We start from the raw sequence: 24,242 nt of genomic DNA, 5'->3' as shown, positions 1-24,242 counted from the left end.
ATCCTGGGATGTAATGGGAAAAGGTGCCTCCCCGCCCCATCCTCGAGGAGCCCCCGACTTCCCCCCGCGGCAACCCTGCTCTGGAGCCCCAGGGGCTGATTTTGTACTTTCTTCTTTCTCTCTTTTTGCCCTCTCTGCTTCCCTCTCCCTTTCTCTCTTCTGTATCTCTTTCTGTCTGTCTCATCTATCTTTCTTGAGACATGCGTGAGAATTAATAATGAACTTGACATGTATCTTTTTAGTTTTATGGGCTCTGTGATGGATATACGTGCTTATTTTTTTATTTGGTTTTATAATTCAGGAGACTTATAAAACATCAGGGACCATATGTTCTATTTGTTTTAGTGTGACAGTGGTAGATAGCACAGTACTTCATGCTGTGTGAATATTTGCATCTCAGAAGTATTAGTATTTGCAACTTGTAAAAGACGGTGTTTGAAAAAAAAACTCTTTTGAGTGAAATTTACCATTTCAAAATATCTACTTCCAAATTTTGAGGAAGAAAACAACTTTTGAAACTGAGTGCAGTTTAAAATTTTTATTCATGCGATGTCTAAAGCAAAAGTAATTTTTAAAAATAAAATGTTAGGAACAAAAACCACATTTCTACGTATCATTATAGACGTTGTCACAAGGCCTGGAATAGGTATAATTTCTTAGTGCTAAAATTAAAATTGGTCTGTTCTCCTTTAGCCAGATGTTGGTGTGGGAACAGTATAATGCGTTGCTTAACAGTATGAGGTGCCCACCAGGCTAATTTATGGGATTTGGAACGTTAAGGCCAATCAAGTGATCTAATTGTTTCAACAGTGCTAAAGGATTTACAGTAATCTTCAAGATCAGGGCTGTGCTAGTCTGAACTTCCCCTTTCCCACCTCCACCCCTGCTTCCTTCTCTCCCTCCAAGCAGTTGCGTACTATTGTGTTTGCCAGATTGAAGTTATGTAGGAAACAGTTCAAGTGGGAGCCTGGGTTCAAGTCTTAGGGTAAGATTACATGTGGACATTCGTGGGGGTGTCTTTCTGTAATTATCCTTTGTGCATTTTATAAAACCACTGCTGGCTTGGGAATGACTGACAGCCTTGACTCACTGGAGGTTAGCAAGGAAGAATGTGTGTTTATAAGGTCGGGTGGAATTGCTCAGGGAGAGAGCCCCCTGGGGAACATAGCACCACTTTGCCTGTCTTCTGTCTACTGAAACACCTTCATTAGGCCTTCAGAGTTGCTCACTGACATTGACCTGGATGACATATTAAAAATCCAGCTTAACCAATGTGTTGTGAAATGAACTTGGACAACAAGAAGGTATACAGCCCCCCAGATTTGATTATTCAAAGCCCTGTAGATACACAGAGGGCAGTGTGATAGATGAGGGATGCCAAGCCCTATATGACGATCACTTACACAGAGCAGGCATCTGTGTCCCAGGAACACTGTACTGTTCGGTTAGATAAAAAGAGAAGCAAGAACATATGCAGTTTATCTTTTTTTCCCCAGTGCATCCAAGTTGCTAACTTTTATAGTTATCGAAAAGAAAATATCAGCTTTCTAGTGGGCAGGAAGATTTGTGCTTGAGTTAAGAAAAAAAGAACTGAGAGGGAAGACAGGGTTTTATCTGCGCCTTTATGGTGGGGTTAATGTTTTCCAAACCACTGACAAGTTACTGTGCAAAATCTCCAGGTGTGAGTGTTGGGGGTTACTATTCTGGCTTTACAGACTGCCATGGAGAGTACTTAAAAGTTGTCTGCCAGGCAAGTAATCAGCTAGGGATTGGATTTCGTGGGGTGAGGGATCCTGTGATTAAGAAGGGAAATGGGACAAGACAGAGAAATCACCTGGAGAGGTGTAAGGAAGGAGCAGGACTGGTGAGAGCCATGCCAGGTAGACTATGACAGTCACTGGTTCCCTTTAGGATTAGAATCTACTGGATAAAGGACGGGGCGGAGATCCTGGGAGGTTGCCACCACCTTCTGGGTGCCAGCCTAGATTTGGTTGGTGCTACTAGGAAAACAGTACTTTCGGTCCGGTCAGTGTGAGTTGCCTGGACCTCAGAGTTGGTTCTTGTTTTTGTTTCTTGGTGGTAGGGATGGGAGGTTCCCTTTCTCCTCTCTAACCTAATCCCCTTTTCCTAATCCATCTTATCTCTCTGTGAGCCTCAGTTTCCTCATCTGGAAAATGGTATAATAGCTCTGGGGAAAATTAAATCAGCCACTGCCTGGTATAGAAGAGGCATTCACTTAACACCCATTTCCCTTTCTCTCCTTTCAAAACTGCTATCAGAGGAAAAACCTATAGGGTTTTTTAATGGCGTGGCATCTGGGGTCATTAGCAAAGGATCTCAGAACACACAATTCCTCTGCTCGGGCTCAGTGCTCAGGGGAGCCCTTCAGCTGGGCACGTTGGCTGCCATGGAAGGAGGGGTGGTGGCCACAAAGTGCCAGCTTTTCACTCCCACCTCCCAGGGCTGCTGAACGGGCCCCTCACTTGCCTTCACAAGGCGGGTGTGAGGACCCGCTAATTAGCACACACAATGTTTGGCAAAGCTGAGCCCAGATAAGGGCATAAGACAGCCGTCATTTTGTCTAGGTGACAACACAAGACCACCCATTTTCCAGAAGACAATTAAACCTGTTTCTCGGATCATAAATGTTGACAATTACAGTCACCAGAAAGATTTGGTCCAGTTTATTCTTAGACCTGGGTTTAGGCACTGCTTTTGAGCTGTGCTCTCCTCCTTCTCTCCCAGGGAGTGGGAGTAGGGGAGAGGTGGTGATGTGTAGCTCTGACAAACTGCAATTTGGGGTGTGTGTGTGCGTGTCTATGTGTGCGTGTGTGTGTGTGAGAGAGAGAGAGAGATTTTCCACACTAAAGCCGGTGTTCCCAATCCCCCATCCTCTGGGAGGGGGGCTGGTCTTCTTAATAACCCTCCCCCATAGAACTCAGAAGATGTAGATGGGAGAATTTGCTTCACTTCCCTCCCCCCAGTTAGAGGGCTGCTTGACTCAAATATCTCCATCTTGGCAATTTCCTGCACACAGTTTCCATTAAATGACAAGCTTGGATGACTGCTTCAAACATCCTGCCTCGAAGAACTTCATTTAAAAAAGCATAAAAACTTTGCCTGGACTGAAAACTCTGTAGGCGACAAGGGAATGGGGATAATGATTTTAGTTTACAGCTTCAGATATGGTGAGAGCTTGTTTGTTCTCCTTTGTTGCTCTTTGATGGTGGTTGGAAAGCGGGTGTGGGCTGTTCTGCGCACCAAGCAGAGTCCACACGGGAAGCGGGGGATCTGGGGGTGGGATTGATGGGTGAACTGTGGCATGTGAAAGAAATTGTGCCCCGACTGACTGAATTCCGTGCAAGGTTCGTTCAGAAAAGTCATTTCCTTCAATCACTCAGATCAAAAGCAATTATCTTTGGAACACCCACCCTGCCATTCATAAAAGCACAGACTTTGCTTTCACACAGAAGCTTACCTTGGCTTCTCGCTTTCATGAGTATACTGACTTCTCCCTTTCTACCTAAAATGGCTGTGTTGGCAGAAGAGGTGAAAAAAACAGTATGCCCTAGGCCGGCAGCAAATTAAAACGACCCCAGAAAAATACGGGTCTACATCCTCCATTGATCGATGAGCATTTCTTTTTGTGACTGGCTTGATATTAGCTAGAGAACATGCGTTTAAAAAAATCCACCAAGCAAATGCTTTGGAATTTGATTCCCATCTAAGAGGAAACCTTCACTGAAACACTAACTGTACATTTCGAATGTGGTTTAAAACCCACCATCTGTCCAGGAGTGATGACACACCAGCGGAAATCTAAGATCTTGTCTTCAAAATGAGGTAGCTTCTGACACTCCCACCCCCTACCCATGTTGAGGTCTCCTTCTTCACCTTTAATCAATTAGTCACAACTGCCTCGTGTTGAAAGGTGCTCCTGTCCTCATGCCCTAATGGAAAATAAGCAAATTTCTAAACTCCTAACCTGAGCTAAGGCTGACGACCAGCCTCTTTGTTTCCCCAGCTTGGGACCCAAGGAGTGGTAAATTCAAGCTGAGAGTTAGCCAGCAAACACTGCTGTAGTCGTAGCTATTATGAAGTAGTGTAATATTTCTCCATTGGCTGGTAAATCGCTGTGCTCTGAGCCCCTTGGGTATCCCTCCCTTGCCCTCCTCTGGGACCTCCTGGACCACCCCCCAGGATGTAGCAGCCAAACGGCTAACACCTGGTGTAGCTGGGCCTTCAGGGCAATGGCTTGGTTGTTGGAACCCCTTTTCCTCCCAGTTGTGAACTAATTTGAATAGCACCCCTGCCTTGCGTTCTTCATGTTGAAAATGACTGATCATACATCTACCTTCAAGATCTCATGAAAACTCTTAAATTTTAGGGTGACGTCAATAGTCCTTTGCTTCTTGGGTAGAGAAAGAGCCACTAATTAGACATTACTCCTAGGAATTTGTCTCAGTTGATACACTTAGCTTCTTTCCTCTTGTTCAGCTGGGGTTTGATCCCTAGGGGTGCAGGCATTTATTCAACAATTTAGACCAGTTAATTAAAACCTCATGGCCTCTGTAAATACAATTCTTCCTCTGCAGCACCAGAACACTCGGTATGCATGCATGGTAGGAGAATTAGAAAAAGCACAAAGGTATAGAAAAAAATGGAGGTGGACCATCCCTTTATGTTGCCGGGGGCCTTCCAAGTGAAGGCAAACTGTGAAGCATGAGGAAGGCCCCAGAGTGGCTGTGACCTTGGACTTGTTACCTCAGCCCAACTCTGGCCAAACTCTCACACCACTTGGAGCTGGAAGTCAAGTCTTTTCAGGGGCTTTCCTCGCTGAATTCTCCTCATGGAAAGCATAGGGTCTGCTGGCTGTGCAGATGGCTCTTTATTTCCTCAGGACCATGCTCTACAGTGCTGCTGCTTGCTGCTTTGTGTGTGTATGTTTGCATATTTGAAGAAATATATTTTATTTATATATGTGACTATAGTGTAGTCCTACACACTAGTGTAGGACAAGCTATTCTAAGCCTTGAGAACATTTTTAAACATTAAAAGTTAAGAGACTTTGAAGTTAAGTAAGTAAATAATAACAATAAGGGAGTGGTTACGGTATTGGGGGGATATATATGCTTCCAATGTCACATGAATAGGAGGGAATATTAGAGGCAGAGCAAAACTTGGACCTAAATGAGCTTGGTTCATTGCTGGTCCACCAGCCAAACCAAAGGGCAAGGCTGTTAGAACAATTAGGCACAGTGTTTTTAAGCTTGGGAAGTTTAGAAATTCTTTCAAAGAAAAAAAATCCTCTGGAGTCCCAGTATTAATCTAGAATAATGTTATTTATATATGTAAAACAAAAAGGAGACATAAACTCCTGCTTAAAGCTCTTACACAATTCTAAAACAAAATTGGTAAATTAAGTAAAAATAAAAGTAAATGTAAAGAAAATTTAAATTCACACCATTAATTCATACTGACAGATGAGATTTTGCTGAGCACATAATGCCTCTTGCCATGGAATATGGTGTTTTCCACTATAATACACATTCTTTTGAGTTCAGTGTTTCTCTACCACTGCAAGCTTTTGGGAATGACTCAATTCTCCCACTCCTTTTCTCTCCTAAAAATCCACCACCGGGGCTTCCCTGGTGGCGCAGTGGTTGAGAATCTGCCTGCCAATGCAGGGGACACGGGTTCGAGCCCAGGTCTGGGAAGATCCCACATGCCACAGAGCAACTGGGCCCGTGAGCCACAACTACTGAGCCTGCGCATCTGGAGCCTGTGCTCCGCAACAAGAGAGGCTGCGGCAGTGAGAGGCCCGCGCACCGCCATGAAGAGTGGCCCCCGCTTGCTGCAACTGGAGAAAGCCCTCGCACAGAAACGAAGACCCAACACAGCCAAAAAAAATTAATTAATTAATTAATTTTTAAAAAATCCACCACCGTATAGCATATTGTGATAGCATTTGGACTTCAGTACATGTGAACACATCATTTATGTATCCAGGCTCCTTTTTTTCCCCTCTTAGCTCTGAAGTTCAAGTAGTATTGGTTACTATGTGACTATAAATACACAGGCAAACACAAACCTTGAAATCATAAGGCATTTTTTGGTAATAATTAAAATAATGACTAACATGTATAAAGTCCTTACTGTGTACCAGACACTGCTCCAAGTGCTTTATATGTTTCAATCCATGTAACCCTTACTATTACCCTATGAAGTAGCCTTATTGTACAAATGAGGAAACTGAGGTGCTGAGTATTTCCAAGGTCACACAGCCAGTAAAGGCAAAGTCGGGATGTAAACACAGGCAGTCTGCTTAACCACTGTGTTCTACAGCCTCTCAAAGGTAACCATAACCCACAATATGCTTATATTAATTTTTCATGAAATATAATAAAATTGCAACACAAAAGTTTCTCCCAGAGAGCTCTAGGACCTCTGAGAAATCATCTGTGAGCCCCAGTTTGAGAAAGTCATTTAATTCTCTACTCTCGAGCTCTTAGACATCATTACAGTATAATGTTCTTTAATTCTTTAAAGTATAAAAATATGTCCTGATTCTATCCATGATTACCTTAGTTAACCATCAAGGCTACAGTGCTGTATTAATTAATTAGTATAAAAGCCCTGCTAGTAATAGAGGTGATAAAAGGAGTGACATGTAGACACATTAAAATGTACTTATCTACATAGTCCTAACAAAGGTGAGAAATTATAGATAAGCATGGATTTAGTCTCAGTGCCTTTTAAAAAAATTTTTATTTATTGATTGATTGATTTTTGGCTGCATTGGGTCTTTGTTGCTGTGTGCGGGCTTTCTCTAGTTATGGCGAGTGGGGGCTACTCTTCATTGCTGTGCATGGGCTTCTTATTGCTGTGGTTTCTCTTGTTGCAGAGCATGGGCTCTAGGTGCGCAGGCTTCAGTAGTTGCAGCACGTGGGCTCAGTAGTTGTGGCTCATGGGCTTGGTATTTGTGGCACAGAGGCTTAGTTGCTCCGCGGCATGTGGGATCTTCCCGGACCAGGGATCAAACCCATGTCCCCTGCATTGGCAGGCGGATTCTTAACCACCGTGCCACCAGGGAAGTCCCAGTCTCATTGCCTTTGATAGGAATGGTGATGAGGGCGAGTGCTCTGGGATGAGTGGTACTAAACTCTGAGCGATACCAGGACAGGGGTAGTTGGCTGAAATCTTGAAAGGAAAAGATTTCTGGGAGCAGAAATCCACCCACACCCACTCTGCTCTGGGGGTGGCAGCTGGCAGAAAATTCTGGAGACAGTGATCCAAAGTTGTAATTAATCTGGACTTTCATGGAAGTTTTTAAGAAACCTGGGAGTAGCAGAGTGGGAAGGTTAAAGAAACAAGCATAGAAGATCACCTTAGCCTTTTGTCCTTGGTTTATATTTGTAACCTAAATACTGCATCCAGGTGGGTATTAGTTCAAGTTTATTTCTCACTTGTCTGTGTCTTCAACAGGTTCGTCTGTGTCATTGCTGTCCGCTGCCTTAGATCGTGAATGAAGACAAACTGAGGAATATGTTGAACCTATTCCACCCATCACAATACCATCAAAAGACACACCAAAGCACTTCTGAATGATGAATCAGACTTATTTACTGACCACCTACCATGTGCAAAGCCCTCTGCTAGCTGTGAGTGGATGAAAGGATGAGTTACCTAAGGTTCCTGCTGTCAAGTAAGTTCCCAGAGTAAGATAAATGGTGCATGTGAATAGAACAGGTTGTAAGGCCAGCCATTCATAGCATGGTGGCTGGGCTCTTGGGTTGTAGACTGGAACCACTTCCAATATCAGCTCTATCCACTGGCTGGGTGTCCTTGGGAAAGCGGACCAAGCTCATTTTTCTCATCTGTAAATGGAGATGATGATGATCATAGTACCCATATCATAGGGCTGTTGTGACGACTCGAGGTGATGCGTGTACAATGCCTAGTACGTTTGCTGTGCGGACCCTAGTTTATCAAATAAGAACTTGCAGTCTCTGAGGCTCTGCTAACGATGACCACATCTGCGCAAGGGTGTGGTTTGGATTTGGTCCGAGTCACCGCAGCATGACCTTCTATTGCAAGGGGAGGAGAGGCGCTCTGGAGAGGCAGCGCTGGTTTGGTGGTGCCTGGGGTCAGTGTCTGCGTCTACCACTGCCCTCTACTGGAGACAGTGAGCACAACAGATGTCTAAGGAACACCCGACCTACCTTGGTATTATTCTCTTGTTTCAACACCCTGTGTTTATAAAGAGAAGTCTCCTTTGTTGAGAGCTTTACAGCCCATCTGAGCTAATTTTTTCTTCTTTCAGATACTTAAGAGCCAGAGAAAATTCTATTGTCTGCCAGCCTCAGCTCCTCACTTGCTTTTAACTAACGTGGAGTCTGGGCAGGTATTGATTTTTCTGCTTTTCTCTGACTGCACTCATCAGTCATTTTATATTACTGGAGAGTCCATTAGCAATAAAAAATAAAGGATGGGAGTTACAAAACCATTAGAGAAACTTACTCTCTGTACCTTTGAGGTGAGGGAAACAATTAAAAGCACGTCATCTTATAAACATTCTAATAGAATTATTAGAAAAGTGAATAAACCCAGGATGTGATTATCAAGGGATGAAATGAAATCCTCCTTAGAAGTCAACTAGAAGGGAGTGCCCCGACGTTCCACAACGTTGTAGTAGGCATGGAGCTCAAATGCTGTACGTGGGTGAGATGAAAAGAAGATTAGCTACTAGAATAAAGGAACATTACACAACAGCGATTCAGCCCTAGGCTCACGCATGAATGAATTTCAGAACTATGATGGCAGAGCTAAGAGGAGAGAAAGGAGGAGATGAAATGGAAAGGGAAGAGGTGACTTTGAAATTTAGTAAGCTGGGGAAACAAAGCCACATCTCCACTCTTGTCCAGTTGTACAAGATGGTTACTGAAATTCACTGAATTCTCCACTGGGAGCTGAGAGGGGGTGAACAAAGCAGGAGCAGACTCTGTGGATTTTGATGCTTGTTGACTGGAGAACGTAAGAAGATGCAGGGGTCCTCATGCTCCCTCGGGGGGTGCGCACCATTGTGTGTAAGTGACCAGCAGCATTCTTGGCACGTGTTGGTGCTCAAAAGATGTGAATTCCCTTGCTCCTCCCTGTAAGCGGGAGAGTGTGTAGAATTTATAGTGAATATTATGAATATAGTGAATATCAGGCTGCATTTAACTTAATTTCCTTTTATCTTCATGGCTTCCAAGAGTAAACAGTTTTCACACTAAGGGTTATTTGGACATTTATTCTCTCTAGATGAGCATTAAGTATATACTCAGTTGTCTGACCCTCTTTGGTCCAGAAAGCAATAAACACTTCCACAAAACCCTGCTATAGGTGGCAAAATTTATGTTTTGTTTTCTCATCCTTACACAGACAGCAAGTTGTTTGGCATTGTACGAGGTTTTTCTACCTATTGTAAAGTTGCTCTGTAGTATGTTTTTCTTTTCCCTTCCTGATTGTAATTTATTGTCTATAAAGAGTATAACAATAATACTGGGAATAATTTTAAAAATTCACAATTCTACTTCTCTAACATTTGAAGTATTTATATTTTCCATGCTTTTTCTATCTTTACCCTTATGCATATTTTACTTTTTACATAGAATCTTGCATTTTGTTTTTTCACTTGATGCTATTTTATATACATTTTAATGTGGTGTCATGGCAGTCATAATTGTAATATTTAATGGTTGCAAAATATTTCATTAAGTTTATGGCTCATAATTTTCTGAGTCAATTCTCTATCAGAGGCATGAAAGGTTTTTTCTATCTGTTTGTTTTACCATTATAAATAATATCATCATAGTTACATAAGTAGGTTTTTTTCCCTCCACTTGAATTATTTCCTCTGAATAAATTCTCAGGAGTCGGGATATTGTGCTCGAGGTACACCTCCAATTATTTTCCTAAAAGGTTGTATTTTATTTTGTCAGAAGCAGTGAATGAGACTAATCTCGCTTATCCTCTTAAAAACATTAGATGCCGCTGGCCAGATACTCTCTCCCTTAGGGTTCCCTAGCTGCCATCCTATTCAGTTTTTCACGTACCTCTCTGGCTATTCTTCCTTGGTCTTCTTTGGGGTCTCCTCTGCCCCTACCTTTTCCTTCAATGTTTGTGTCCACGGGGCTTAGGCCTGGGCTGTCCGCGCTTCTCATTTTTTACATTCCCTTTGGAACATCTTATGCCCTGTACAGTGGGCTTTAATTACTGTATCATTAGTCACACCATGTCCCTGTACACCAGACTCATATATCCAAATGCCAAAGGGAATCCTGGTCTCCCAGTCTCCAGCCTTGTTCTTTCAAAACCTTTCTCCATACTATGCCAGAGTAATCTCCCAACACATAAGTTGGATCTTGTCACCTTCTGTGAAAAAAACCCTTCAGTGGGTTTCTGTTGCTCTTAGGAAATAACTGGGATTCCAAAACAAGGATGCTAAGACCCTTCTGGTACAACCCCTGCCTGTTTCTGTCCATTCTGTGCTCCTGCCGTTTCCCTGTATGCACGATGGCCTCCCTTTATCTCTGTGCCTGTCAGCACTCTTCTTCTTTCTCTTTGTCTGGCTGACCCCCGCTCATCCTTCACGTCTCAGAGAGGCCATTCCTGGGCGCTAGGTTTCTCTGTTATATGTTCTCCAAACCCCTTTCCCAGTCACACCGCCTGCTGTGCTTTAATGAGACCTGTTCCCAAGTGCATCAATTCCCCAGCGCCCCTGGCCTGCCCTGCGCAAGGTCAAGTACCCCCGAAGTCCAGACAAAGCTCCCGGCAGCAGGCACTTGCAGTAAGAGGCACTGGGTGTGCACAGGGCACGTGGGCCCTGAAGGCCTACGGATGAGGCACCAGCAGCCTTGGCCCCCATCCACCTCTTACGTTGCTCAAATCCACTCACGCTTCATATTAAATTCACTCTGGCCCATCACTGATTCTTCAAGGTGATGGCTTACTTCACACTCAGCTGGTTTTCTCTCAATTCCTTTAAATGAAAAAAAAAAAAAAAGATTTACAACAGGGAGGTTGGTTGGACAAACTACAGTCCCTGATGCTACCCTGAGGCATGATTTTTTTAAATTAATTAATTAATTTATTTATTTATGGCTGTGTTGGGTCTTCGTTTCTGTGCGAGGGCTTTCTCTAGTTGCGGCAAGTGGGGGCCACTTTTCATCGCGGTGCGCGGGCCTCTCACTATTGCGGCCTCTCTTGTTGCGGAGCACGGGCTCCAGACGCGCAGGCTCAGTAGTTGTGGCTCACGGGCTTAGTTGCTCCGCGGCGTGTGGGATCTTCCCAGACCAGGGCTCGAACCCGCGTCCTCTGCATTGGCAGGCAGATTCTCAACCACTGCGCCACCAGGGAAGCCCCCTGAGGCAAGATTGATGCTCACCTTCTCAGATGGCAGTTTTGCTGGTCTAGGTTGCTGGTCCTGTGGGGTAACCCTGAGATCCCCCCGCCGCCCAAGAATCCTAGTCTCTCCGGTGACCAGGTTTTTGTCAGGCTCTGATTGCATCCGGTTATTGTGCCTTTAAGGAATAAGAAGCACAAAGCTCCCAATCAGGTCACTTAGATAAGTGACTTAGACCACTTAGATACGTGAGAAGAGGGGCCACTTCTGCCCCCTATTCAAAGTGTCCAAGGTATACTGTGCATCTTAAAGGAAGACTTTGTGCCAAAACTGGCACAAAATGTGGGCCCTGTAGAGGCCTTTCTGACCCTCCCCAGCTGGCAGCCTCCAGACTGTGCAGTGTACGGAAGGGACACTGGATCCTGAGGTCGTGGGCCATCGTGGCACCTCCTTGGCTGTAAAGTGGGTCCCTGGGTCAGAGGAGATGGGTTGTGTGATCTCAAGTCTGCAAATCAGACACTCTGGAAGGTGTCAGATGGTGGGGCAGGCCAAGGCGTTGTGGGCAGGAAGACGCACCCGTATCAATCTCAGCAGGGACAAACTACTGCCCTACCCCACCCCGGGGGTGAAATCAGCTTTCGACTAAGTGGCTGGTTTTTTCCTCCAGGGACGGTATCATATCAGGTCCTCATGTTGGTTTCCGCTGGTGACAGATCAGACACTCGGCAGCGCAGCAGCCAGATCAGCCTTGGTGCTTGATCTTTCCACCTGCTGCTAATTGCTCTCTTGTCACTCTCTTAGGTACCTGACCATAAGCAGGCAGAGACCTATGTGTTAATGAGACGTCTCAAATGATCTTTATTCCCAAACTAGGTGCTCTTATCTCCAAAGCGGCTCTCTCTCTTCCAAGGGTCATTTTCCCAGATGCGCTTGGGATTCAAGTTGACGGATCACATTGTACTTCACATAGGCTGGCAAGAAAAGATTTGGATCAAAGCAAAACTAAAACTAAAACATTTGGGGAAAGAGGTTGGAAGTCCTGCCCTGGAGGAACAAACTGCCGTGGATGGGTCAGGGAGGAGGGGCAGGTGCCCCAGAACACAGTTCTATTTAGTCACTAGTCTGCTGATAAGCAGATATTTCTGAAGACCCATTTTGGCAAAAAAAAAAAAAAAAATCAATTAGCACACCTATATTTCTCTGGTAATGTTTGTGTAAAGATTTGAAGGTCACAAGCACAGGAAAAGTCTTATCTCCCCGCCTCCCCCATATTCCCAGTACCTGACCCAGTGCCCTGCTCAAAGTCCTGAATAAATATATAGTTGTGGAATGAACAAATGAATGAACAAACAAATGGTAGCTTTGGTAGATAAAGGATGCTTTATAGGAATCGTGTGAATAGCAAGTTTCTCCCAGCTCCTTGAACACAGGACTGGATTTGCAGACCTTGGTTTAGTCGCAGCATTTCAAGGGCATGCTTTCTGATAAAGGGAAGTATGGTTATACATGCATAATGCCTTTTCACAGTGTCTGAGTCACCTCACACCCCTCCACCTCATCTGATAACGGTCCTTGGCCGGATCTGCCCTTTTGCCGGGCATTCGCCTGGGCTATCGCCTCTTGCCCTCCCCCCGCCCCGGGTAAGCTACCACAGCAGGCACCGGGTTGCCAGGCACCCGCATGCAAGCACCAAGCAGGAGGAAATGGGGGGAACACAAGGGCACCTTTACATCCGTGAAACCTCCTGACGGTATGCCTTTGTGTGGATACCATGTACATTTTACCTCATGATGGTATTTTTTTTATGCTGACAGAAAGATAAAGCTGGGCAATAATGGAAAAGTTGACTACTAAGGTGATGGTGAAAAGGAAATAATTTGTTTTGATGAGACCTTGTCATTATATATGTTGGTTTAGCCCAAGCATCTGCCTCCTCTCCCAGCCAAAGGTTATCTTCTACACTATTGTGGAGGAAAGGTGAGGGCTGTATTAGTGCTATAGCTGCCTCTCCCAGACTGCCTGCTTTACGTGTCCCGCCCCCAACGAGGAGACAGCAGGAGTCCAACAGACGGGGTTCATCACAGCACCTCAGCTTTGCCATAACAAGATTGTCTTTATCTTTACCCAGACAAAAATATTTATCTGGGGCTCTCTTCCTCAAGAATCTCTCTAATTAAATAAAGCAAATCAGCAGAGGTCTGATAGAAGTTCATTTGGAAAATTGCTAAATAAAAGGTAAGCAAAACCCAGTATGTTACGTGTTCCCTAGAAACCTGTGACTGAAGTCAAAGGCCTTGGTGTCTTTGGCTAAAGAGAGAAGATAACTTAGGTGTGCAGCGGGAAGTCCACCTGTACTCCAGTGCTAGTTCTGTGAAGCTGTGTGAGCCTGGTAAGTCTTGTGGCCTTCCTGGGCCTTGGTCTCCTCCTCTGGTGAATGTGTGGTTTGGACTTTCTCTCCCTTTCTTTCTCGATCCTTCTTTCTTTCTTCCTTCCTTCCTCCCTCCCTCCCTCCCTCCCTTTCTCTCTCCCTTTCTCTCTCCCTTCTTCTTCCTGCCTTTCTTCTGTCCTTCTTTCTTCTCTCTCTCTTTCTTTCTCTTAATATAGGAAATACGCCCCGTGAAAGCTGCTTTCCTAGTCTCACCAGTCAAAGAAGAGGGAGGCTTTTCTGTCCAGGAGGACCAAGAGTTTGGGAATATTCATTCCAGTCAGTTTTCTAAATAATCCTGTATTAATGATTATGAGAAACACTAACTAGAGTCTGAATACCTATTCTTTTTTTTAAAATTTTTATTTATTTATGTATGTATGTATGTATGTATTTATTTTTGGCTGTGTTGGGCCTTCATTGTTGGGTCTTCGTTGCTGTGCTGGGGCTTTCTCTGGTTGCCGCGAGCGAGGGCTACTCTTCATTGCGGTGCACGGGCTTCTCACTGCAGTGGCTTCTCTTGTTGAGGAGCTCGGGCTCTAGGCGTGTGGGCTTCAGTACTTGTGGCACATGGGCTCAGTAGCTGTGGTTCACAGGCTCTAGAGCGCAGGCTCAGTAGTTGTGGCGCACGGGCTTAGTTGCTCCATGGCATGTGGGATCTTCCCGGACCAGGGATCGAACCCGTGTCCCTTACGTTGGCAGGCGGATTCTTAACCACTGCGCCACCAGGGAAGTCCCTGAATACCTATTCTTTAAAGGACTCCTACAGACTCGACGTAAGATTCCCAACTGCAGAAAAAATTATGCTAAATCATTTACCTTCATGATGTGGCTAACCCAATGGCCAGCATTTCTCTGTACAAACTCCCTTCTGACAAGCCCTCAAAACTCAAACAAGAAAGAAAAGGCCATGGGAGGGAAGATTTCCCTCAAGGGCATTTGAGGAGATTGCCAGAACCGGATTAGAGGCACCACATTATACTTCATTAATAGAAACAACGCAAAAGCCCAGCTCTAAGGCAGAGTAACTCACCTGTGAAATGGCAACCAATCCCTTCAGCTCCCAGGAGCCAGGTGGCCTCCTCTGGGCAGGGATCACCTCCGGTTTGCCCCATTGTGGTGTCCAAATATCACAGCCCCTCCCTCCACAACATAGAAAGGGATGGCAAATGCTGTCCAAATCTCAACCGCTACACAAAAATGAGAATCTCCCTACCACCAAGCACAGTGCCAGGCATACAGCAGGCACTCAATAAATATTTATTCTGTCAATGAAAGGATGCATGAATGAAATTCCTCATCTCTGTATCCCTGATGATAACCCAGTGTTCTGGACATCTTTTGGATCCATTCAGCTGAGTTATGGTAAAGGACCAAAAAAAAAAAAAATGACAACACAAATGAAATCAGGAGCTGGCATAGGAAGTGTGATCTGATTCTGCTTCCCTGGTAATTAAGTGTGCCGGTGCCTGCCAACTTAGACGATGACAGCGTGGGACGCGCCTGCCCACCGTGGGCGCGTGGGCGGATGGGCAGCCCTCAGGATGCTGCTGCAGGGCGAGTCATCTCTTTATCAAGATTTCCACGGGCCACGGAAGCTTTCTCACCCCGCCGGTGGGGGCGTTCCCCAGCCACCCTGCCGCGGCCTCGCCCCTGCTGGCTGCCCTGTGCTGTCGGCCCCCTTCTTGGCTAACCACCCTCCGGCTGTCCTCTGTTAGAGAGTCGCGCATCTTTCCTGAGCCTCCCTTGGTGTTTCAGCAGCCGCCCGCGTGTTTCCCCTGCTCAGAGAGGGAAAGTTACTAGGGAGGCCTCAGCGGAAATCGGAAATCACTGTACCCCTTCTCCAGGATGGCATGGGCTTGATCTAGCCTGATTATTTCTGATTGCTGTCACTGGGCCTAGAGCACAGCTTAGGTCAAGAAAGATATGACCCTGGGCTTCCCTGGTGGCGCAGTGGTTAAGAATCCACCTGCCAATGCAGGGGACACGGGTTCGAGCCCTGGTCCTGGAAGATCTCACATGTTGCGGAGCAACTAAGCCCGTGCGCCACAACTACTGAGCCTGCGCTCTGGAGCCCACGAGCCACAACTATTGAGCCCGAGTGCCACAACTATTGAGCCCGAGTGCCACAACTATTGAAGTCCATGCTCCTAGAGCCCGTGCTCTGCAACAAGAGAAGCCACCCAATGAGAAGCCCGTGCACCACAATGAAGAGTAGTCCCTGCTCGCAGCAACTAGGGAAAAGCCCGTGCACAGCAACAAAGACCCAACACAGCCAAAAATAAATAAATAAATAAATAAAAAGAAAGATATGACCCCGGTTAGTGAGGTGCAGCCTGGCTACTTGGGGAGCAGTGGCAAAGCATCACCGGCTTTTGTGTGGGCAGTGAAGAGAAGTGAAGGGGGTGGTGTCTTTCTTTTTTCCTTTCTTTTCTCTTTTCTTCTCTATTCCTTCCTCCCTTCCTTCCTTCCTCCCTCCCTCCCTTCCTTTTTATTCTTTTTCTTTCTTTCTCTATATTTTGAGATTTCTGCTTTCTCCACTCCCCTCTGAGGCCCATACTGGTTATGTAGGTTCCAGAAGGTTCCAGAACCCGGGCAAGCTGCGACCACCCAGCTTTTCATAGGACAAACACAGAAAAACAAAACAGAACAAAACCCCCAAACCAAAAGAACTGGCAGAAGTCATCTGGTTCAGCTCTTTTGAGGTCTAGACCAGAAGTTAGACGGAGCTTCATTTGATATGTTTAAGACATCTGGCTCTCAGTTTTCCTCAGCTACCCCGCACTCTTATCTACCCTGGCATAGGAGTCAGTGCAAGTGACCAGCTCCCCTGGGACCTCTGGTTTCCAAATGTCTTCCTCTCCTGGAAGCCTTAAGTGTTCTGCATTGGCCTTGTCCCAGGGGTGGGGATCCTCAGCCCAGGCGCCATGTGCGTCCTCCTCTTGATTCACGCAATCACAGACCCTCTGATCCACTTTTGAAGAAGCAGGAACCGTTGGTAAAGAGCGAATTCGCCTTTCCAGCCGCTGGGATGTCTTTGAGAAGGGATGTGATAAGAGCGCTTTCTCTGTGACCTTCTCTTTCTCCACGTCCCGCGCTCTCCCCATAGCCAAGCCTGTCTGCTCGCAGCCACTGCCTTCCCCAACCCCCTGCCTGACTGTGCATCTCTCCCGACACCTCCCTTGCCTTTCTGCCTCCCTGCCCCCGTCCACCCTGCTTCCCCTGAAACCCATCCCGGCAGTTTTGACATGTGGGCTGTTTGGTAAGGAACAATGGTGCTCGATTCCTGAAATGAGGGAGGGGAAAACGTCCATGCTATTTTTTTAAAAAAGAAAGTGCATCCTCAAGCCCGCCCCTTTGCTGCTGTTGTTTACTGCAGTACTGCTGTCACTGGACCCTTCCTGGGAGTGCAGCATGGAGAAGTCCGTCCTCCGCCAGCTGGGACGGCAGGACGGCAGGCCTGCCTCCGCACTGTCCCCCTCTGGGCTGTCCCTGCCTCGGGAGAGCTGAGACTGCCGAGCAGGAGAGGAGCCTCAGATAGAAAAGTATGGAACGGGGTCCCCCTGTGCGTCAGGCTTGACTAGAAAGCACCTCCATCCTTCTCGGCTGGGCCTCCCACACTTCCTCTGCGGAGGGTGTCCAGCCCTTGGCACCTTGCTAAGGGGAAGGGGCTTAGGATTAATTGGGTCGCACGTCTAAGGCTCAGTTCCAGCCTGGGGTCACTATTTCCAGCTCTCTGCCCTCCCAACCTGTGGCAGGACTGTATTCCCAGACCCCTTGGGGCGGGGGCCGGGGGAGGGTGTGAGTGACTCTTCCAGTCAATGACTGTGCACGTGCGTGAAGGTGACTGATGTGTGTGTGACTTCCAGACTGAAGTATCTAAATGCCACTGTGAGAACCTCCGCAGTCCTCCTCCCCTCTACCATAGATACAGGGTGGTTGCTCTTTTAGCCTGGATCCCAGGGAAAGGGATGGAGGATCGAGCCTCAGCCAACCGCTGATGAATAGGTAGTGTGAGTGAGAAATGCACCTGTTTTTCAGTCGCTGAGCTATTGGAGTTGTTACTGCAGCATGAGCTAGCCTATGCTGACTGAAAGGTTTAGCCCTCTTCCCCTTGACCATAATAGCAGGGGTGTCCCAGTGTGGGAGCAGGGGCAGTATTTGTCTGAAGAGAGGAGGCCCCGTCAAGCTCCTGGCGTGGCACTGGGCTTACTGAGCAGTGTGAGCGTGTGTTAAACCAGCTCACTGGTTGGGTTGGGCTTTGAAGACTCCCAAGGCTCAGAGGTCAATGCCAGGGCAGCCATAGAGACTGACCTAGTGCACTGGGATGACCTGGGCATGGGGGCACAGGCTCCCCGAAGCCTCCTTAGTGCTTTGCTATGCATGCCCTGGGTTGTTTGGCCCCCTTTTGTAGTTTGAGCAGGAGGCATGGAGCTGCTGCGTGTGTGTTGGGAGAGGAGGTGGAGAGGCAAGAAGAAGCAGGGAGGCAAGAAGAGGCAGGAAGCCATTTGCATGTAGCCTTCCTGAAGGTGGTCAGTTTGGCTAGCCAGGCATAGCTTCCCTGGGGTACAACTTCCCCTCCCTGCCCTCCTTTCTTTCCTTCCTTCTTTCCTTTTTTTACTCAAGAAATACTAATTGAGCACGTACCACGTCCCAGGCATTGTGCTGGGTCCTGGAGATACAGTGGTGAGTAACATCATCATGGTCTTGACCATGGCATAGCTTGGTCATCCTCACAGATATGAGGCCAGTGATGTTGGCCGCAGAAGCATCCCATCATATTCCCAACAAGGGCTAAGGAGTGTTCCCCAATAATCATGTGCACGTGTCACGTCAGAACCATGTCACACACAAGCAGACCCCACTTAGGGGTTCTTTTCTGTCCTAATAACTTTCATCTCCAAGTAATTATTTTTTCCCCTCAAAGGAATTGTTACCAAACTCAGGTCTGGCTGCTTGCTGCTCGAAAGCCAATAATCGAGAGACAAGTGTTGGTAGGAAAGGAAAGTTTGTTTTATTCAGGAGCCCAGCAATCTGGGGAGAAGGTAGACTCATGTCCAAAAGCCAACTCCCCACTATGCTTCAGGGGGCAAGAGCTTTCAAAGGGGAGTTTTAGGGGTGTATAGGTGGAGGGAGGGGCTACCTGCAGAATAGCGCAGTCATCTTGAAGACAGGATCTTATCTCTGCTCCTCGAATCTTTCAAGACAGTCATCTTGAAATTGGTCATGCCGTGGTCTGAGCAGCAACATCTTGATGGTTTTAAGTACAGTTAGTCTTCGGTTCCAGGATGGGTTTGTTCCCATCTCCTTGAAGCCAGTTCTCAGAATTGTGGCAGCTTATGTCATGGCTACAGTCTGGTCATCATGTAGTTAACTTCTTCCACCTGGTGTGGGTTTCAGTATCTGCAAAACAGCTCAAAGGACATGGCTCAGAATATTATCTATAGCCCTTGAGGAGGAACTAAATGTCCTTGACTTTGTTTGATGGCTAAACTATTATCCTTTTGTCTTCTTTGACTGTTTCCCTTTGCTTCTGTATTTTCTCACTTCTCTGATTAAACTTATTCTTTAACTGAAGGTTTTCTACAGACAAGAGGCAGGCAGAGGACCTGGGGGGGGGTCTGTCCCGTTAAGGCCCCTTAGCGTCCTGCTCCATTACAACTTCACCTCTTGTGATCCCTGATCGTCTGTTTTCACACTGTTTTCTTCATGTTCCTTCCCCTGTATTTACCTACTGCTCTCTCTTCTGCCTTTTTCTTTTAATTCATTTCAGTAGGCAGCCCGTTTCTGACTGACATGTCTCTGCAATCTCTGCCACGTCCTCATGTCCTCAGCTTTTCAATTTCCTTGGACCTTATTCTTCACTACATCCTAATGGAATCCACAGCTCACTCTCTGGCTGGCTACCTTCAGCTCATCTAGCATCTTGGATGTCTTGCTGTCATTCTCCCTCTGCCCGTGTTCAGAGAGGGGAGCTGGGCAGTGGCAGGCATCTCTTCAAAACTGCCATCCTGCCCTGTGTTACAAGCCTGCATTATTAACGAGACCTCCTTGACATTGAATGTTCAAGATGAGACTGCTACAGGAAAGGGCGGCAGCTTCTGGGTCTGGCCCAAGTCTCACAGCTGGAAACAAGGGAGGATCTTATCTCTGCTCCTCGAGTTTGGCCTCGAGTTTGATGCAATGTGTAATACGATCCTCCCAGCCTACTCACCGGCTCCCCAGAGGCTCCCAGCCTTGCCTCACTTGGCTCTCTCTTGTTCTCCTCTGCCTCTGCCAGGGCACCTCCACTAACAGGTGTTATTTCATAGAGGCTGTGACAGATGGCCTCGGCTTGCATTCTGGTCCTGGTGCTTACGAGGCTGTGTGATCTTCTGTGTATTATTTAACTTCTCTGTGCCTAAATTTTTTCTTCAGTAAAGGCACATTAAGTAGCATGTACCTAGTTCACAGAGTGTTGGTGATAAGATGATCTAAATAATGTGCTTGTCGCCTGCCTGGGTTCTGGCCCCTGGTTAGCGGTAGCCCCAGGACTGCACCTCGGCCCACAGTCTCCCGTGCTTTCTCCCTCACCCCAGGCCCTCACTCGTGAGTCTGCCTCGCAGAGTAAAACACTCAAAGATGTGAGTTTGTTGCATATTGTAAAAGCAGTTGTCAAGACTTCTCTCTTGAATTTTTTGTTTTCACAGAACAGTAGGTGACAATTTGCTTCATTTTACAAAGAAATGTAAAACCTGCGAAGTCCATTCACCGTGGAGCCTGGTCTATTGATTAAATCAAACAATTTAATGAATTACTTATCAACCAAAGAATGATTATATATAGGTAATAATAATGAACCATTGTCCAGAACTCCAAACACAGAAATGATTTTTAAAAAATAGGATATTATCATGCTTTCTGATCCTAATAGCACAGAAAATAATAAAGATCAATTAATTATGTAGTATCTTTTATTTGTTAGTAAGAAAGATAAGAGCTTACATAATGGATGATTTCAAACATTAAGGGAAATATTTTTTTAAAACGGACTTGTGGCCTCTGGTCTCTAATTGAGAACTTCCGGAAACTGCACTAGATTTATAAACTGATTTTCTGGTAAAAGGCATCTGAACAAATTTCAGAGGGATATCCAAAAGTTGATACATGTTTACCTGCACTCCTTTAAATCAGGCCTCTTTATCCCCTTGGAAATCTTTAGCTTTTGAAATACACCTATAACTTGTATGTGTTTACTTGCATTAGGTTACATTAGGCAGCGTTTCCGCTGACCGACAGGCTTGTCAAAGCCTGGCTTCCCGAGCATTACCAACGTCACCTTTTGATAACAGAAAACACACCTCGACAGAGGTTGGGCAGTATCTCAGGGCAGGGAAGGTGACATCAGATTTTACTGAGAATTAGAAGTTGATTAAAGGTAAGATCAGTGGAAACAGCAAGGTAAGGATTTTGAGAGAAGGCGTGAAAGAAGCTTAGGGTGAGTACTGTTGATCCTTTCCACTGAAGAGTTCATGAATCTTGAAACTCAGGTGAGATAGTCCTGGAAAAGTACAGTCATTCTAAGGAAGACAGTGGGATAGCTAAGTTATGTGAGTGTAGACCCCAGGGAGTAGTTGCAGTTTTGTGTCTAGGTTGGGTGTGGAGGAGAGATGGTTTTGGTTCTCAGACCTAAGAGAGAAGCTTCCTTGGGGCTGGGCTTCTAAGCACCCCTTTACCACAGGCTTCAAGTTGCAGGCTGGTTTTGACCGGGTTAGACTAATCCGGTTTCACTTGGGGATGGACTGTTGCTGCCATGAGCAAAATCAAACTTGTGCCAATAAGGAAGGGAGAGGGAATGGACACAGGTTAAGCAACTCGCTTTATTTCCTGTAACAGGTAGGCAGGGAGATTGATGGCCAGCAGAGAAGCCCTGCCTTCTTGAGACCACGGTTCCTTGGAGGCCAAGACCTGTGGCAAGGGGCAAGGCTCTGCCTCAGCCGTTCTTTCCTCTAAGCTCAGGGCCCTGGCTCCTGGGTACCTTAGGGTCACACTCTGCTGAACTGTAGTCTCCTACAAGCAGGAATGTTCCATCATGATTCTGGCCATTTGTTCCTTGGTCAGTCCAGCCTGGTGCTGATGGTTTTCTCCATCTCATCACATCTGATCTCATCTCATACCACTTTCTTCCTCTCTCACCATACCCCAGGCACGCTGCATTTTCCTGCCTCTCATACTTCAACTCAGTTCTGCCTCAGGGCCTTTGCACTTGCTGTGCATCTGGCCTGGACTGCCTTTGCTAGGATTCTTCTCCTGTCTCCCACTGTTCGGGTTCCAGCTCCAATGTCACCTCTTCAAAGAGGCCTTTCCTGTTGGCTCCTTTGAAAGTGGCCTCTGCCCCACCCCCTCACCTTCTTTGCATCTGTCCCTCTCTGAAATGACCTTGTTCACTAGCTTACTTTCTAATTGGCCTCCACCTTAACTGGAATAGAAGCTTCATGAGAGTCCCATCTGTCTTCTTCACAACTGTAACCTCAGTTCTTAGAAAGGACACCAGATATAGTTATAATAAAACATTAGAAAATAATAACAGCTAACTTTTTATATTGGACCAGGCACTGTTTTTAAGACCCTCAATGTATTATTATCTATTTGCTCTTCCTAACAGACCTTATTGTCCCAATTTTACTGAGGCGCAAAGAAGTTAAATGAGATCATAGACTTAGGAAGTCCCAGAAATGGCATAAATTAAGTGTCCAACACATTTTTGTTAAATTTTAAAAAATGAACCTTTCATTTTTTGTTCTTGACTTCCGTGTCCAGGTGACATGCACTGTTTGGCAGCACAGAAAAATCTCCTGGCACAGAGAGTTTATAGAGAGTGATGCTTCTCTGCCCCTGCCTATGAATTTTTCAGCAGTGCTAGGTCACATTTCCTTCTAAGGTTTTAACACGTGACGGTAGCGTGTACATCACACACCTTAAATTACATCACAGAACGATCCATGACAAGCCCACACCACGTCTTTAATTTTATCCATGATACACATCACACACATGTTAGAAACTCTTTGATTAAGTTATACATGCTTATCCTCAAAATGCATCTGTATTAGAAAATGTCACCTGGGACTTTCCACTCCATTCTCAACTAAACAGCGCAGCCAAGCAAATAGGTATCTACAAACTCACTGTCCCATGATAGTGTCTCATCCTACTTCCCCTTATCAGCATGACTTTAATTAGGATGGTCTCGCCCTGCTGCTCTGCAGGCTTCTATCTACCCATTGGGGTGCTATTTCCCTTGGAAATTCCCCTTTCCACGCTCTTTCCTCATCACCATCGGTCTCACTGCTCTGATGTTGTCCGCCTGCATACCCACCTGCTTCCTCATTGTCTCCAAGACCTTATTCATGTAACGGGAGACACCAAGGATCCAGCGCTTTCTTCTCCAAATGTTCGTTGGTGCCCACTGGCCATCCCTCAGCAGGCCTGAGTGCTAAGGAAACATGAATGAGAAAAATGGACACGGTCTCTGCCCCTTGCAGCTTAGTCTCCTGGGGAATTAAAGACTAAAACTGATATCATGAGTATGATGAGTGAAAGTTACCGGGTGCTAGGAAAGTGGGTTACGGTGGCCTGATGCAATCTGGACGGGTAAGGCACGGCTTCTCGGATCTTCTAGCGGAGACCTGAGGATGATGGCAGTGAACTTGCTGGAGATGGGGGAGAGGTTCCAGGCAGAGGGAAGGGTGAGTGCAAAGGCCCTGAGGACGGAGCCTGAGCATGCCACTTTTGAGGAAGTGATAAGAGGCAGAGTGAGGGAGCTCGGGGAGGAAGCGAAGAGCATTGAAAGACAAGATGGGCGGGAACCACACTGGGCAGGGCCTCGGGCTCCACGTTCCTGGTTCTGGACATATCCCATGAGCCATAGGAAGGTTTTGGAAACATTTAGGCAAAAGAGACTTGATCTAATTTGTGTTAAAAAAAGATCACTTTGAAAAAAGAAAAAAAAAATAGATCACTTTGGCTAAAGTGTGGAGGATAGATTAGATGACCCCAGCTTTTTGTCTTGTGCTGTTTGCTGTGATAGGAACAGAGGAGGGAAGCTATTTGGGGAGAAAAAGTCACAATTCATGATTGATGGGACCAGCCCAAGATGCTTTTGAGGCATTCAAATAGACACACTGAGTACACAGGTGAATTTATATATTTGGAGTCCTAAGAGAGACCTGGGTTAAAGCTACAAATTTGAGACGGTGATTGAAGCCAGAGGTGTGGCTGAGATTGCCAAGGGAGACGTAAAGAACAGAAGAACAGGGGAACTAGGACCAGTCTTTGATGGATTGTGACATTTAAAGTCTGGGTAGAGGAGGATTCATCAGCAAAGGAGACTGAGCAGGAATAACCCAGCAGGAGGAAAGCCAAGAGGGTGTTTTGTCCTGGAGGCTGAAC

General features: G+C 46.2%; 1 long non-coding RNA gene across 1 annotated transcript in view; it reads left to right on the top strand.

Moving 5' to 3' along the window:
• The first annotated feature begins 7,508 nt into the window (after nucleotides 1-7,508).
• Nucleotides 7,509-24,242, top strand: part of LOC130704704 (uncharacterized) — a 44,608-nt gene continuing 27,874 nt past the window's right edge. The window contains exon 1 of the long non-coding RNA XR_009005140.1: nucleotides 7,509-7,705. This is a non-coding gene — a long non-coding RNA (uncharacterized LOC130704704). The remainder of the gene's footprint in view (nucleotides 7,706-24,242) is intronic.

This window comes from Balaenoptera acutorostrata, chromosome 14 (assembly GCF_949987535.1).
Source record: "Balaenoptera acutorostrata chromosome 14, mBalAcu1.1, whole genome shotgun sequence".
Classification (NCBI taxonomy): domain Eukaryota; kingdom Metazoa; phylum Chordata; class Mammalia; order Artiodactyla; family Balaenopteridae; genus Balaenoptera; species Balaenoptera acutorostrata.
Note: the sequence above shows the minus strand (reverse complement) of the source record. Positions and strands in the feature narration are given on the sequence as shown.